This window comes from Gopherus flavomarginatus, chromosome 6 (assembly GCF_025201925.1).
Source record: "Gopherus flavomarginatus isolate rGopFla2 chromosome 6, rGopFla2.mat.asm, whole genome shotgun sequence".
Classification (NCBI taxonomy): Eukaryota; Metazoa; Chordata; order Testudines; family Testudinidae; genus Gopherus; species Gopherus flavomarginatus.
In genome coordinates this window covers 108,613,436-108,624,244 of record NC_066622.1, presented here as the reverse complement: position 1 = coordinate 108,624,244, position 10,809 = coordinate 108,613,436, and positions in this window count along the sequence as shown.

The following is a 10,809-nucleotide window of genomic DNA, read 5'->3' as shown; positions in this document are numbered from 1 at the left end:
TAAGGATTGTGGTGGATTCTCCATCACTGGCAATTTTTAAGTCAAATCTGGCTGTTTTTCTAAAAAGATATGCTCTAGTTCAAAAGGAATTAATTCAAGGAGGTCTTAGGGCCTGTGTTATACAGGAGGTCAAACTAAGTGATTATAGTTGTCCCTTCTGGCCCTTCATTTATCAGGTTCTTCCCACCAACTGCAGTTCCTAAACACAACTTACAACAGTTGTGTCCTATCTCTAATTAGTTCAGCTTTCAAGCTGCAGGCAAACAAAACCTTTCTAAGCTGAATAGTAGACAGTGGTTCAAACTGAACCTAAAGGGAAAACATCTAGTTATAACTGTCAAATTAGCAAGAAGAGTTGAGTCTAGAAATTATCTAGTTTGGTACTGTTGCAGGGCTCATGAAGACCAAATCCTGGGTTAAGCTTTGGCATTCTTATTCATTGCTTGGATGAAGAACCCAAATGAAATGATGTTTTAGGGGTGGCTTTAAGGACAGTTGTTTAGTCTGGGGACAAGAATCCTGGAAGAAATCTGGATTTCTTCTTGGTAGATGCCTTATAGTTGATGTCTAAGGTGGCTTTCTGAATCTGGATGTCTGCAAACATCAGATCTGGGCCATGAATCTCTCTCTCTCTCATGGCTTTTACTCTTTGTATTCTTTCTCCTTTCTTGACCTATGCCATTTTCTGAGTTAAGAGTTCAATTCATTTTTTATTTAAAGCTTTTTAATGATAAGCTCCTTATTAAAGAGCTTTATATAAATATTAAGCATTACTTATCTGCAGGTTGCAAGTCAAAAAACAAACATTCTATCTATTATGGAATGGTTACCACCAACCATCTGGTGAATAATTTGAACACATTTTATTCAGTGACCTCGTGTGTGATTTGTACTATTTAATCTACTGATTTGGTATCTCAGTGAATAATGGTTTGAGCTTAATGAATAGCCTATAAAGAGTAAAAGATGCAAGAACTATGGCTCTGATCCATAAGAAGTGTAAACCTTGTTCTTTGGTAGTAGGCTACATACAGGTTTGGTGTAATAAAGTGAATGTCTGTTTTATTAAACTGAAAATGAACGTCTCATGGTGATTGCAATAAATTTCTCAATCTAGAACTAGTAACGACAGATAACATTAAGGGTGGAACATTTTTAAGCATAAGGAACCCAAGTAAAATGTCACCAATAATCCATAAAACATGCTGTGTGATAGAACTGTTTATTCATACCTTAGTGTATTGATGAGGTTATGGTACTGTATAGCACACACAGAACAGCATGGAAGCATAGAACCTTGAAGTCAGATTTGAGCTATACATTTTGAAAACAAGGGGCTTCAGAGGACCCTTGGGCTTCTCCTGCTCTAACCCTAGATGACCCCTAGTTCAACAAGACATCACTTAAACCTGCATCACAAATTATGTCTGTTCCTTTGGTTATCCACGGACCAGTGTTTGGGTCTCCAAAAACTTAGTGCCCTGCTCTCCTATCACCATGCCGTACTGTAATATTAGGACAATTAAAAGAGGCAGAGAGCAAACACGTTCGGGTTTAGCCCTTGAATATCAAGGAACCTGAAAAAGGTGTGACACTTTCTTCCTTGTACACATATGCTTCTATCCATACTGAAACTGTGCTATCTTTCCTCCTAGACAGACAATGTATATGGCAGGAACCATATCCCTCTTTCCAAACCAGCAGCTCTTCCCGTCCTCATACTTAGGTTATTCTGAATTATGCCAGAGACAAATAATAAAGTTAGAGAGAGAACAGCACAGAGAGGAATTACAAGATACTAGAAAGGGACAAATATGTTTTCAGCTGAGATTTGGAATGTGATGGAGAGATAGCCAATGTCCTAAAAAGATCTTCACAGGTATTACTAATGTTTAGGCAGTCTTTAGATTTAACAATTCAGAAGTGGGTCTGAGTCAAGAGGGGAGCTAGAGTAACACTTTTTTGTGGCCCTCTCAAAAATGTCAGATACACCAAATTTAGACTCCTTGTAAACTCCCTTAGATTTGCACCCACTTACCAACATGCAATTTACATGTCCCCATATACATCACTTCTGAATTTGTCCACTGATGATAAGCAAGTGTTGTAAGGGAGTCTCACCAATTCTTAAGGAAACCTAGTGCAATTGACACAGCAAGTGGCCAGAAGGGAGGAATTTAGCAAGGAAAAGAAGGTGCAATTTGGAATAGACCTTTAATTTGCACCTTTTTCTGACTCCTTCATATGCTAGTTACACCATTTTAGACACTCTTGAACAATAAGCATCAAAACATAGAAAGCTCTAACATCCCTCCTGTATTGGGCTCATGTATTTTAAAGGAATCTGCTAAAGTAAAAAGTAAAACTGACATGAGAAAAGACAAAAGGAATTTAATAAAATGTCATCATTAATTCAACATTTTAAAATCACCAACCACAACGTTATCCAATTACAGCAAATGAGAATTTAAATAATTCAAAATGTTTCAAATCATACAGAGCAATTATTCAGTTGAGAGCTCAACCAAGAGTTCAAATTAGTCTTCAAAAGTATGTTTATAAAGCCAATTTCTCTCAAGCCAAGAACTCTGCAATGTTCTTTTTCCACCTTCCAGTTCTGAAAGGTACTATTTATTCCTCTACAGTATCTTTATACTCTTGCTAGAGTATCAAATTGGGTCCAACTTCCCCAAACCAGAAAAAAAAAATCTTTATATTTTCATGGAGTGAGCAAGCTAAATCAAGTTCTCAAATATGATGAGTCCTCCCAGGAAGGCCATCAGATCACCGAGTCTTTTAGTACTTTGTAGATCAAAGTCAATACCTGAAACTCCACCTGGAAACTAATAGGCAGTCAGTTCTGATTACTGAGAGACAGTCCACATAACCAGCCAGCTGCCACATTCTGCATCAGCTTCAGTTTCTGAATGGATGAAGCTGTAGCCTCTGAAAAGCTTAAAACAGCAGTAAATTGTTTATCTATCTGCTCTGTATGGACAGAAAAATGTCACAGTGCTTTCCAGAAGATGAGTTTCCCCCTTGTATCCTAAGCAAAATTTCCCACTGTTTTATGTGTCTGGCTCCTGATCCCCACTAATGGAGAGCTCTTTGAGATGAAAAGCACTATAATTACCTTAGAAAAAACTAAGACCTTTGCCATATAGATTAAAATGCATTAAACATATACAGTCTTCACATACAAAGTCAAAGCACTGTGCAAGCACACTAATGAAGAACCCTTTAGTGCATCCGATGAAGTGGGTATTCACCCACGAAAGCTCATGCTCCAAAATGTCTGTTAGTCTATAAGGTGCCACAGGATTCTTTGCTGCTTTTACAGATCCAGATTAACACGGCTACCCCTCTGATCCTTTAGTTCAATGGTTCTCAAACGTTTGTTTTTTGCGGACCACTTGAAAATTGTTGAGGGTCTCGGCGGACCACTTAATGATCTTTCCAAATGTTGTCTGTACCATTAGCTAACGATTGTAAAGCGCTATCTAAAGAAAAACAAAAAAACCCACCCTTTTTTGTTCTACAAATAAAAGCACACAACTCATTTTAATATCAGTAGTCTTACCTTGTGCCCTCCCCCCCTGCCACGGCAGCCCCCAAGCTGGGGCTGGGAAGGAGGGGGGTCTCTCCCTCTCTCCTGTGCCACAGCAGCCCCCGAGCTGGGGCTGGGAAGAAGTGAGGGGTCACTCCTCGGCAGCCACAGCCCTGGAGCTGGGGAAAGTCACCTCATTCTTGGGCTACCACAGCCCTGCACGTCCCAATTCCCCCCACCCCCTCTACTCACCCCACTGCCCCTCCCACCTCCCCCCATTCCACCAAAGCCACCACCTCACCTTACATGTGCATCTTCTCCAGGGTCCAGGCACCTAATTAGTGCAGCCACACCTGTCTTCTTTCTCTTGTGGCAGCCACCCAGGCATGCACTTTAGAGGGAACTATCCGCAGACCACCTGAATGGAGCTCGGTCCATGGACCACAGTTTGAGAACCTCTGCTTTATATTATTTACACTCCCTTTCTTCTCTTATTCTGGCTCACCTCAGCTTTTCCCTGACACACTTCCTTTACACTTTTTCTGATTTTTCTTTCATTAAAACACCTTGCATCTCTATTCCATCTCTTGCTCCATTTCCACCTCCTGGCTCTTTTTCTACACAGACATGGGGAGGCTAAGATAAGATGAGGCTTAGTAACAAAAATTATTCAGCTTATAAACTCTTTGGAACAGGGACATTGTCTCCCAGTTATAAGCACCAGACACACTTAAAATAGCATAGAAAGCTACATATACAAAGCTGGGGTTCAAAGTAACCCTGGAATTTCAGTTTTGCAGCTTTAGAATACACACTCTTCTCTGATCCTCTTCTCGCCTTGTGTCTGATTGAAGTCTAACTTCTGCACTTGCCGTTTCCTTTTAAATGTGTCCCTGCTTCCCCAGAATGCCCTGCTTTGAAGCTACCCCAGAACACTCTGCTTTGAAGAAGAAAAAACATTAAACGTCTTGATTCAGCCTGAGTCCATGCAGTGCACAGGTGCCACAGCTCTGCAGCATTCAGATCAGGCAGTGCCAAACTGTGCCTCTTGCAGAATCCATGTTCACAGAGGGAAAGAAAAGAACTCTGTGCTCTGGAGAAGGCTGTGTTCATCTACACTTCCAACCTGGCACAGCAGCACGGTGAGCAGGGTGAGCGCATACACACGAAAGGACAGTATGGCCTGGAGTAAATTAGTTATACTCAACCATCACGACTCGTGGGCTACAGCAAGGCTGGAAGAGGAATGTACGCAATTTAAACTTTTTTTTTTTTTTTTTTTTTAAACATTTTCTACTCCCAGCTCTCATGACTGCTACAGTCAGATGGTATTTAAGTGGATGGTATTTGGGGGTTTATTGCATTACAAGTTTCTACTTCCTAGAAGGCTGAAAAATGTTTTGTGCTGGGGTTACAGACCCCATCCTGTCCATGAGAGGGGAACGGGGCTTAGGGCTGCTGCAAGGCAGCAGCTGGAATAGCAGGTACCAACCAGGGACAGCAGGCCTTTGGCAGTGGGAGCAGCAGACACTGGGTTTCCTCTATACTCAGCTCTGCCCCAGCTTCAGGTGCAGAAGCCCAGTACTGAGTGGGGACAGGCAGCTGCTGCTGTGGTGAGGGTACTTCCTGCAGAGCCACTTCTGACTGGAAGTGGGGATTTCTCACACTCCAGGTCTCTGTGACTTAGTGATCATTGAGATGAGGAGTGGATAAAGGTAGAGGATCTCACCCCACTTCCTGCGGAGTCCTCCTGCCTCCTCAGGAGATGGCAGCTAAAATCAGGAGTCTCCCAGGAAAAGCGGGAGAGTACAGCACCATAGAATCATGTCCTGGCTGTGTTCAGCTTTATGTCGTGGTGCTGCAGACCAAACAACCATCCTCTGCAAAAGTCATTTCTGTGAGGATTGTCATTAGTACTAAAAGGTCATTTTCATTTTGCTAGAACTAGTGAAATGATTTCAGTCAACTGCATAAAAGGAAAAGGTTTTCAGTAGCTACAGGCTTACAATCCTGCATCTCAGTTAAATCTCGAACTGGGAACACGGACCCAAAATGAGGGACACAAAATTAATAGCACAAGAAGTTTTAAATGAGGTTGGAATTATTTTATTTACCACCAATGCTTATGCTAGCGTCAGCTTCATGATTCAACATTTCTGATGCCAGAAATTTATATGCTACAGACAATGAGACACCCCAAGCTTCACAGAGTTGCCACTATTCAGCAGGGAGAAACTGGGCTATGCTTACGCGTTCTGTAAATGAGTTCAACCCCTCAAACTCAGCACAGGTGTAGAAATGGAAGTAAAGTCAACTACATTTCCATGGATACGTTCAACATCTTTATTTTGTACTAAACATTATACTGATCTATGGCATCAAGACAAACAGAAGTTATAGAAAGAAAGAGGATAAAAACATTAACAGAATTTATATTATGTGGTAGACTGTCAGGACAAAAGAGACAAGAACACAGAATAAGTAATAGACTTTTGAGAGAGAGAGAAAATCAGCTTAGATACACAAATGACAGACACCATAACAGTGGAGTTGTGAAGAGACAGAACTTCAATGGTTGTACTACTTATAAAATAATACATTCCTCACAAGTGCAGCGTGCTGTGATTGTGAACTAATTCATTATCTCAAACATTTTAAATTTTCTTCTTAAGGTTACCATTTATTTTTTAAAGCCATACACATCTCCTCTTAAGATTTTCCTCATGAAAACATGAAGAAACTCAGTTCATGCACAAAGAAGGTGAGATGCACAACTTCTTCAAGCACTTCACATTATTACGTGGAACAACAAGAACAAAAAAAAAAATGTTCCCTCATAGCACCAAGAAGAATTTTAATCACAGTTGTGTGTGAAGGAAAGATCTCAAGAAAGCATCACTATTCATAGCTGATTTAGGACATTTTTATACAGAATTATTACATTCTTTTCCAAGCAATTAAATTAACCTTTCCATTTAAAAAAAAATCATAGCTGTTTAAAAAAACTTACTACTTCTATAAAAGAAAGTATGTTTTAATTATAATCTACAACTTTTAATATTTTTTTTTGCATAGCAAATTTTCTTTAAACTTTGATATATCAAAAAAAAAGCTATAAATGAAACCCTCCAAAATTATGTTCATAGACTCATTGGGCTTGAAGGGACCTTGAGAAGTCATCCAAGTCCAGCCTCCTGCACTGAGGATGGCCCAAGCATACTTAAAACATCCCTGACAGGTGTTTATCTAACCTGTTCTTAAAAACCTCCAATGATGGGGATTCCACAGCCTCGCTGGGAAGCCTATTCCAGAGTTTAACTACCCTTATGGAAAGCTTTTCCTAATTTCTAACCTCAATCTCCCTTGGTGCAGATTAAGCCCATTACTTCTTGTTCTACCTTCAGTAGACAGGAAGAACAATCAGCGTGCTCTTTATAACAGCCTGCAAATGCTAAAAATATGATATGCCAACAGAACCTCTCACAATTTTAACTGTGAACAGCACAGAAAACATCATTTTCATTTTATGTTAAATTCAGAAAAGTGTTAAAAATTCCATTAACAAGGTTCTAAGTGGCACATAATACATAAATGGGGTGGGATGGGTGTTTGTTGTTGGTTTTTTAACAGTTTGAAACTATAAGGAGAGTGTGACATCCACAGCTGGCCCAGGGAACAAAGAACCAAATGTACTACTGCTAGACCAGTTATTCCCAAACTTTTTACTAAAGCAACCCACCAACTGTATGATGTGCACCCTCCACAACCTTGATCAGGCCCAGTGTGGAGGGAAGACCAGAGGGAAGGGGGTTGTAAAGCAAGCCCGCCCATACACACCCTATAGCTGAGGCTTGGGTAGTAAACAGTCATTAATTGTCTAGGCCACAAATCTGAACATTCCTCCTCAAATTATAATTTAAAATGTAGTTCTATTCTTAAAAAAAGACTACAAAATGGAACTGTGAGGTCCATTTATTGTCTCGATTTCAGTATCAAATTTGCTCAGTTTATAGGTAAACGGATAGTTTTCTAAATGCCAGTTCAGCAAACTCAGCATCGGTTTTGAAAAAATCAAATGGTGGTCTTTCATTGTCCTTCATCGTCACCAGTACAAGATTCTGTGGGTCAAATTCTGCTCTTTTAGACCTGTGAAACAAAAGTGCCTGCAGGATCAAGGCCTAAATTTGGCACAGGATTAAGTAAACTCAGAAATTGCTAATATGTACATGCTTAATTTTAACCATGTGAGTGGCTGCACTGATGTCAGTGTTAAAGTTAAGCACCCATGTAAGTGTTCCCAGATTTGGGGTCACATGGTATCCAGTGATTTTGTAACCTGATTATCTGTGCAACTGGAAAATTTAACAAGCACTCCTATTAATGGGGCAATAGGAGGAACAGAATCAAAATCCCTCCTTTTTAGTTGCAGGGCTAACAGAATTAAAATGTAGTAAAAACTTGTCACTAAAATAAACTGGTATTACTCTAAATTTGCATAGGGAACAGAATAGTTGACTAAGATGATCTGGTTTAATGCAGTTATTTTTCAGAGTAGGACTACACTTTAATTATACTATGCTAAGGAATGACCTCAAAACTTTACTTACTGGACAGTAAAAAGAAACCCAAGATGCAAAATTTTATTACGCAAACATTAACTATCCCTAGCCATCAAAAGCCATAATTCTTTAGAGTACATTAGAAACATTGAGAATGGCAGGGAACCAATGAGACTGGGGGAAGGCCTCCTGTGCTCCTCCTCCCTCTCATTCATTAACCAATCCCAGAACTAGGAAGAAGCACTGAGAATTCATCAATGGCAGCTCTTCTAATACAGGAGAGGTGCCACTGGCCAGCAGATCCTGTGGTGCCACCCATTGGGGCTAGCTCCTTTAGGTTCTGCAGCAACAATTAAATAATACTCCTCTGAGAATGGTGCATGTTTCTGCTAACACTGGTATCTGACATATGGTATCTCTAATATCACTCAGTGATTCATCCTAGGATCTTCAATGAACCAGAAATTTCCCATGGACTGGGGGAAAATTATTTTCACTTTATTTAAATTTTCTCTACTGAGTATCTTCTACATTTAGGGTGACCAGATGTCCCGATTTTATAGGGACAGTCACAATATTTGGGGCTTTTTCTTATATAGGCTCCTATTACCCCCTACTCCCGTCCCGATTTTTCATACTTGCTGTCTGGTCACCCTACCTACATTCTTGATTAGTGGGGTACTCTCACATAAACCAAGACCCAATTCAATTTTAATTTTTGCTTTGCCTTCACTTTCTAAACAAGTTACATCATCCCAAACTACTAGGTCATCAGACACTTAAATTTAGAAGGGTTTTTTAAAAGAGACTATTTTACAAATGTAGACCAATTTCTTTTTGTTTTTTAGTTCTGTCTGTAGACAGGAGTCATTGTATGCTATTGGGACAAAAGAGACTCACAGGTCTACAGAGCCATTACAAAGTTAGGGCCCAATCCTGCAAAGTGGGAAACCAGTAGGACTCTTTGTAAGCATATGGGTCTATCTGCACAGAGTGCTTTCCAATGGCTTGGGTTCTAATCTGGTCATTTGAAAACATATGTTGCATATATGATAATACCAGAGCTATGACACTATTCAAATATTAGTAACTCTGCTATATTAAACTGCTCTTTAAAAGGGTTTTAGGACAAAAATAAATTTACTATCTACATTATTTTGGAAACTATGGGAGCAGAAGAGGAATGCCACTATTTTTAATTATCTTTAGATACTATGCAACAAATTAATCTACTCCATATATTAGGCAGCTTAATTACACAATATAGGGAGGATTTAATTCCCAAACTGAATGATTTTCTTGATTTCTCTATTCTTTTGGCTTATTCCAGAGGGAATGACAAAGTTAAGAAGTGGTAACAGATCCTACCATGTATCACTCTGATACTTTCAAAGCTCGAAGAAACTAATGCTAATAGGATACTAAGAGTTGCAATAAAGACAGGTCTTCTAGTAACTCTTAATTACTGGATCCAACATTTAAACCATCTAGTAAAGATTATTCTTTATGCTGTGGCAAATTGCTGGCACTATTATGATGGGTCCCGCGCTTTCTCCTCTTGTGGGGATTCAGGTGTCATTTCTCACCCCAAACTGGGGTATCAACTGTCCCACAAGTGTCCCAGAAAAGGGGAGTAGAGAGGGGGGGACCTGGGCCCACCCTCTACTCCGGGTCCCAGCCCAGGGGCCCTAGATATAGCGGTGAACCACTTGAACTAGTGATTCATTCCCCTGAGCTACTTCCCTCTCCGGCCCTTCAGCTTGTGGGGCTTCCTGCCCTCTCTCCATTTGGGCCAAGTTTCTCCTAACCCCTTGTGTCTGTAGAGTCCCTCTGCTCTGCACAAGCCGGGTTTCCCTTTACCTAGGGTCTTGGTCTTCTGGCCCACCACAGCACTTCTCCAAACTGCTCTCCACTCCAATACCAAACCACTCTGCTTCAACTCCTCCAACTGTCTAATTGAAGCAGAGGGGTTTTATCAGGTGATTGGCTTCAGGTGCTCTAATTGGCTTAATTGGTTTCAGGTGCTCTACTTAATCTGTAGCAGCCTCTCTTCCCTCTACAGGGAATAAGGCTCTCATCATCCTAGGGCTTACATATCTCCCATTTATCACTCTCCTGCTGCCCTCTGGCCATGCTATATCACAATGCAATGCCATAGAAGTGCCCGACAATTTATAAACATCACACATGGTCCCTTCCCCCAAAAGTTTGTAACATAGCTTAAACTAGATATTACATGAGTGTGTTATCATAGAAAGGGGTACAATATATCCTGCAATTATCTACGTTCAACTTACACGTACAGTATACGCACAGTATTTATGTTACATTAATTCAACTGTTAAATTTTTAATTGTATTTTTATTAGGCTGGTGAAGGGTGTGGGCAAACACCATAACAAAGTGTACGTTTTGTATACATTTAGTTAGATATGATTGTCTATATTTTAAATTTCATGATAGCTATAAGCTAGTAATTAGGTTTAATTCCAAAGTAGGAATTCCAAAATACAAAGCCTTATGCTACACATACCACACCACCCTTAAGTACATTATAGTCTGTACCCCTATAAAGGATGCTTAATGTACATTCTTATTAGGTTTCACATTACAACATTAGAAGTCATGGGCTATATACTTCAGCTGATCTGTTCAGACTCCAGTTCTGGTTGGGGAGCTCCTGTTTTCAGCTGCTTTCTGAACT